Genomic DNA, 6724 nt, shown 5'->3' on the forward strand with positions numbered 1-6724 from the left:
TGTCCCCGTCCCCAGCGCTCGGCGCAGGTGAAATGAAAGAAATGTTTGACCGTGTACGCGGTCACAGGAAAGCCATACATATCCGTACAGAAGCGTGTCTACATGACTTTACACAATATACAGGGGCCTTACAGAGCGTGTATATACCCAGGGGGTGTGCCCCCGAGGCAGGCAAGGCACGGCACGGCCCCGCCGGCCGGTTATCGACCCAGCCCCAGCCTCAATCACGCTTCCCAAAGCAGTGCTCCACGAGGCACCGGCCGTGCTGGTCCTGCCCCGAGGTTCCCTGTCCCCAAGGGTGGCCCTGAGCAGGTTGCTCAGGGCACCGCACATTCAGTGTGTCAATATTTTTGTCGTCTCCTGGCCGGAGGAGATTGTCGGGAGAGGAGGAGGATGGCGGGAGGAGGAAGGGGAGCCCATCACGGCTGGGGAGAAGCCGGGCAGTCGCTGGCACCAACATCCCCGGCTCCATCTTCTGCTGAGCAGCTCCGGGCTCCCTTTTTTCTTTGCTTTTCCTCCCAGCAGAGCCACGTCCGGCGGTGCCATGCTCGGCCGGAGCGGAAGCGGCTGAACGGCAGGGCCTGGCAGGGCGGGCGGGGGCTTTGTCACCTTCAAAGGGGACGAACGGACGGCGTCGGTCCCCAGCCCGCCCGCGGGATCCTGAGGAAGCGCCGCAGTCAACAGGCTCGGGCGCTGCTTCCTCCCCGCGCCCAGCATCTGCTCCAGCGCCGGCTGCTCAACCACAGCGGGTTCCTGCAGCCGGCCCCCGCATGAAAAGGCACCTTGTTTGAAAACAGAGGGGCTTTTTTCTCCTGCGGCCACCTAAAACGCTGCGCGTCACTGCTGATGTTTGCACTTTGAGAGTGACGAGGTAAAAGCACACTGTGCGTGGGCTCCGGGCGTTTTCTTTGGTCGGGAGTTTATTTTCCTACCCGTCTGCCTCTTGCGAGGATCTCGCAGGTGAAAATGCTGAGGCTCTGAAAAAGGCACGCCTCAAACCCCAAACTATTCTCCCGGGGAGCCAGCACACACACACACTGCACGTTTGTGAAAGAGGAGCGCTGCTCCTGCCCATCCTGCCCCGTCTGTCCCGCGGGGACACCGCGCCAGCAGCGGGGAGCGGGCACCCAGCCCCGACAGCGCTGCCGCGTGCGCACGTCGTGGGCACCGGGACTCCTTCCGTCGGAGGTGGGGAGGTGGAAAACATCCCGAGTGCTGCGCAGCGGGAACCGAGGCAAACGCCTTCCTTCCTTCCCCTGCCGTCGCTTTCTGCAGGTGCCGGGCAAGCCTGGCCGCCCGCACCCACCCGCTGCGGCGCTGGCGGGCGGGCAGGAATTTCCTCGCTGCCCCATAAATCCTCGCTTTGTGCCTGCAGGCGAGGCGGGCACGGCAGCACCCTGCGCCGAGGAGACGGGTCGGGGTGGGGGGGGGGGGGGCGAGTGGGTGCACCCCGAGGTGCGTGGGCGCACGCACGTAGGTGTGTATGCGCCCGTACTCGCAGGGATGGATGTGTGGGTGTGAGCGCGTGGCACAGCCCTGCCCCTCCTGGGGACCAGGAGGACACCCGGCACCGCTCGCCCTGGGTGCTGCCGCCCTGCACCAGGGGTGGGTGCCCGCCCCGGGGGGCTCGGAGCAGCGCATCCAAGCAGGGAGCAGGACCCTGCTCCTCCGTGAGCAGTGCTGGCTGCGCAGCGTTGGCGCCCGCCCCTGTAATAAATGAAGCAGCTGCTCTGAGCGGCTGGGACGTGCAGGAGCAGAGGAGGGCACTTTCACAAGGCACACAGCTGATAAAACCCGCAACTGCACCCGGCCGGCTGCAGGGGAGGCAGGGGAAGGAGCCCGGGAGGTGCCTGCGCCCACAAGTGGGCTCAGCAGCCCCCGGGGCCGCTCCTGAGCCGGGCTGTGCTAAAGGAGAGGCCAGTGCTGGACACGGTCCCTGTGGCCGTTTCTTTACGGGCCAAGGATGACTAAAAGTCAGGAGGTCAGGGCACCAGACTGCTCATCGCCGGGGGAAGGCGGAAGGGAGAAGGGAGGTTGTTTCCATTGGCTTTGGAGTGTTTTTTTTAGTTGCTTCAACTTTCAGGCCGCGTCGAGACAGAAATACAAGCTGACATATTTTTTTTTCCCCTAGGGTAAAGCCAGCTTTTCCCACTGAGCGGGCTCCTGCCCTGCTGTGCGTGCATCCCAGGGGAAGGCTGCAGGACAGGCGAGGCTGCGCTGGCTGCAGACATTTGCCTTCAGCACCCCGTCCCTCGGAGAACGTGCACTGGGCCGGCGCCCAGGGCTGTTGCAGGGCAGAACAGCACACCCTGGAAGGTCAGCAATTTGGCCGGGCAGCGGGGCCGCTTATCTCAGGTTTTCCAGCGGCATGCCCCTTCTCCAGCCAAAGATTTGCCCTTGAGGTGCCGACCGGCTTTGCGTGCCCGGGGCAAACAGCACGGCAGGCTCCTGTGTGCAGCGGTCACGGCGAGAGCGGGTCGAGCCAGCGCCCTGCACCGGGGACACCGGGTGCCAGGAGCCAGAGCAAGCCCCCTGGTCGGAGGCACCACGTTGGACCAGCCAGGTTGCAAATAAACCCGCAAATAAACCCGCAAATAAACCCACAAACAAACCTACCGACAAGCCCCGCGGCTCGCCTGGGCCCCAGCACAGCCAGGCAGGCAGGCAGGCAGCCAGCAGCAGGTTTCGCAGCCGCAGATAAGGGGCAATTAGCAGGAAAGAAGAAAGCTCCCCCTCTCCCTGCTAATCCCAGCCCAATTAAAGCCCCCTCTCTGCTTTCGAATATTGCTCCGAGAGATTAATCCTGCCTAAAACAAGGCTTTTCCAGCAGGCTGACAAGACAAAGCAAAAGCTCCGATTGCAAAAAGCTCCGGGCACCTGCTTGGGGAGCGATCAATTCCCCTGACTACGGCTTCGGAAGCAGCAAAGCCACCGGGGCCAAGAAGCCCTGCGGTCAGAAAGCTGCACAAAGGCACAAAGGCTCTGCCCGGCCCCGCTCAGCTGCTCCCAGCCTCCTGGGGCCAGCGCCGCGGGTTACAGCAGCTTCCCCGGCGCAGAAGTCAAGGGGGCTTCTCCCCAGTCCCCTTGGGGACAATTTTCCTCGGCAGAGCCAGCCGGCAGTGCACAACAGGGTGCTGTTTCCCCCTCTGTTGTTTTAACTTCCCCCCCTTCGGGCTCCTCTTTTGCCAATAAATGCATGAAAAAAACGAGAAACAGAGCAGCGGGCAGGTCTAATCTCCGGAGCCAACGCGCTCCCTTATCTCGGCGGGGCTGCGTCGGGCAGGGTGGCTGTGCCGTCCCCGCGGTGCAGCCGGGCAGGCTCCCGCTGTCGGGTGCCCACACGCAGCAGCGAGCGCAGGCACTGCAGAGCAAATCAGAGGGGAAACTTTTCCGGGCTTTCCAGCCTCTTCCCAGGCCCTTTTGGGAGCACGGGAATAAACAAGGAGGGACTTTCGCAGGACCGATGCCGGTAGAGGGGCTCAGCTGGTGTAGCAGGGCCCCACAAGCAGGCTGGGATGTAGGGGTGGTGGTGCAGGGGGTGGCAGGTGCTGAGCACCTCCGTGGCTTTTCTAGGGCTCAGCCCACCGAATCTGCAAGGGAAAAAAAGAAACACAAAGCTCCCAGCTGTGGCAATCGCAGATCGAGGACGAGTGAAACGGCGCACAAGGCACTTTGGAAAAGGACCCGGACGCCTGCCCGGAGATGCGGGGAAGTGGGGAAGAGAGGGGCAGTGTGCTGCGCTGGAGATACGGATCAGCCAGGGCCAGAACAAAGTGGGACCGAGGGAGCTCATGAGAAACCCGTGATGTGGAGCCTGGGGGCTGTATCCCGGCCCCGTGCCTGCCCTCTCCCCACTGCTACCTTTTCCCTTTCCGCTTCCCACCGCTCCAGCCCCCCTGGCCAGCCGGGGCCAGGCCCGCGGCGATCAAACACGGGGGCTGCTGGGGAGCCGCAAGCTCGAGACGGGGCCTTTGATGTGCCCCGGGACGGCCGCGCTGCGTCCCCCTGCTTTTCAAAGCCCCGTCCTCGGCCATTGTGCTCACATCCTGAGCTTGTTTGTGCACTTGTTGGGGGGCCCCCAGCCCCGCAGCCCCCCTGCGGGTGCCTGGCTCTGTCGGACCACAGCCCCGACCAGCAGATAAGCGCAGCCGGGCTTGCCCTGGGGGCAGAGCTGCTATCGGGGCCGTGGCGAGCAGCGGTGTGCCGCGGTGCAGCCGCCCAGATAGCGGGAACGCTGCCGCGCTGACCCCGCGGCACTGGTGGCTCTGGGTCAACAACAGCTCTTGCTCCAGCTGCCCACCGCACCGCTGTCTGTTGGCGAGAGCCGTATCAGCCCCGTGCACACCGGGGATTTGTCCTAGCGCCGTTGCTGTCCCCTCGGGAAGGGCCGAGAGTCCTGCCAAAAGGTTTAACCGATGCTGGCCTCTGGCAAGCAGCACGGTGGTAGCAAGCACCGCCAGCCCCGCTTCCTTCCTTCAGCAGTCTCCGGAGGGTTTGGGTGTCTCGTGGGAAGACGGAGGTCTCTTGGAGGGGTCTGTAGCTTCGTGAGGGTCCCCGGCTGCTCGGCGCTCTGCGGGGCCAGCCGAGGACAATGAGCCAGGCCGGAGCCAGGTGTTTCCCCGGGAAGGACGCAAAGTCAAATTTGTTTCAAAGGGAAGACGGAGCTGCGGCCAGCTCTCAGCGCTACCTGCCACGTCTCCACTCCCTCCAGCGCCTTTTCCTGGCCCCTGCTGCAGGAAGGTGGGCTGCAGATCCTCTCCCAGATACCGGTGCTGCCGGGCTCCCTCTTTTACGCAGAGCATTTGGGAAGGTCAGAAGGAAATGGCGAAACCACAAGGCCACCTCCTAGAGGATGGAGACACTCTTTGCCAAATTCTGGGATATCACACTTGCAGCTGGGAAGGAGACACGAGCAAGGCAGGGCAGGGTCTTTCTGGCGGGGCAGGATGTGGGTTGCAGCACAGTTCCCAAAATTGCAAAAACGTGGATTTACCAACTCCTTTGGGACCTACAATAGCTGATTGCAGCCTGGTGCAGGCTGTGAGTTGAGCAGGGAGCACAGCCAACGCACTGCTCCAATCTGCTGCCAGAAAGGCAGGAGCTGGCACTGCCGGGGAAGCAGCCCGTAGGCAGGGCAGATTGAAGCCTTTCCTGTCTCCTGAGTCCACCATGTCTCCGGCGACTTTTGCCCTCAGCCCTGCGCTCGGCTGCAGCACCTCTGGTTTGGCACCAATCTCCTGCACTTTGTCCCTGGCTTTTCCATCCTTCCAGATTAAAAAGCCACAGTGCTTCCAGTATTTCTTGATATAAAAGTACTCGAGTCACCTCCCAGTCGTTTTTGATAAGCGGCTCACAGAGCACAGGGCATCCTTCCCAACCTGGTTATCTCTGGGGCTTTTGTTTTCCCTCTGCTTTGTAACTGCCACCGCCAAAATGTGGGTAGCACAGCTGGTCACGCAAGCATCAGCCATGCCATAAAGCTGAAGTAAAACCTTGTTTTTACTCCCACGTTTTGGTCACATGTTTGGGCATTCGTCCAGCAGGAGGAACACGGTCACATTGTGGGGTATTGCACAAGGGACTGGGGAATCATTTGAGTCTAAGTCAGGGGACGCACGAGCCCCTCAGAGTTTAGACAAACATCTCCTAAAAACACCACGGCCAAGCTGCCATGAGGAGGAACGCCCTGGTGGAAGCTGGACCGGGGTTAAACTGCTCTCAGGTACCATGTTGCACCTGAAGCATGCAACATTTTAAGGCCAGCACTAGCTAAGTTGCAAAGATAGCTGTGTTTCTAATGTCAGCTTTCTCCCCTCTTCCGGGCAGGCGTAAAAATGGGGAACTGCTGAGCATGTGGCCAGAGATGTGAGAGGGAACAGAAAACACCTGCAGCTGGTATGTGCCAAGGCAGGTTGGGGCTGGCACCGCGCAGCACGCCTTGCCTCCTCCGGAATGGAGGTGGCAGCCAACGGAGGCCACGGAGAGACGTAAATCAATGGCTGCTTTTCAGCATCGCTCCTCTGTCTCCGAACCTGCTTCTGTGTACTCGCAGCGTGCCGAGTGCTGTGCACACCAGCACAGGCGCTACCAGAAGGTGAAGTTTTGTGGGGAGCTGGAAAGCCCGATTTTACAAAAGGGAACAGTTCCGGAGGCCTCCAGTGGTTTGGATGGGTTGCACATAGGCGAAAACCTGCCTGGAGCGAAACTGAAGGAAAGGCCCTTCTCTGGGCCTTAGGGCGATGCTGCCATTTCACAGGTCTTGTCCTCTCCATGATGGGTGCCTCATCCTTCCCTGAAGGTGATATGATGAGCACGTGAGTCTTTAATTGCAAGGCAATGGCACCTCCAGCCCCGTCAACAGCCTTCACAGCAGGAGATTTTATTCATTTGTTCAGGAGGAACATAAAACGTTGGGCAGGGCTTGGGCTGCATTCCCCTGGTTAGATACTTCCCTGCATCTAGACTTGTATTTAAAAACAACCAGAGGATCCCCGCTCCAGGACTGCTCTAATCCCTTTCTGCACCCTCTTACACTCCTGGCTTCCCCCGAGGACCCCGCAGCAGCGTGTCCTGGGGCCCTACACCCCGAGTGAAGGAGGTGCCTACCCGTTACTGGCACTAGCAGCCAGCCCTGTAGGGCTGGGGGAACCCAAACCTCAGGACTGGAGCCCGGGTCGCACCTCGTGCCACAAACTGGGCTGGCCCACCAGCACGGCTCGCCACG

At 61.3% G+C, this 6724-nt stretch overlaps 1 protein-coding gene across 1 annotated transcript in view; it reads right to left on the reverse strand.

Moving 5' to 3' along the window:
- Nucleotides 1-3294, reverse strand: part of SLC51A (solute carrier family 51 subunit alpha) — a 13247-nt gene extending 9953 nt beyond the window's left edge. The window contains exon 1 of the mRNA XM_040567770.1: nucleotides 2617-3294. The gene's annotated coding sequence lies outside the window, so the exon portion shown is untranslated. The remainder of the gene's footprint in view (nucleotides 1-2616) is intronic.
- Nucleotides 3295-6724: the final 3430 nt, after the last annotated feature.

Source organism: Cygnus olor, chromosome 9, assembly GCF_009769625.2.
Source record: "Cygnus olor isolate bCygOlo1 chromosome 9, bCygOlo1.pri.v2, whole genome shotgun sequence".
NCBI classification, from domain to species: domain Eukaryota; kingdom Metazoa; phylum Chordata; class Aves; order Anseriformes; family Anatidae; genus Cygnus; species Cygnus olor.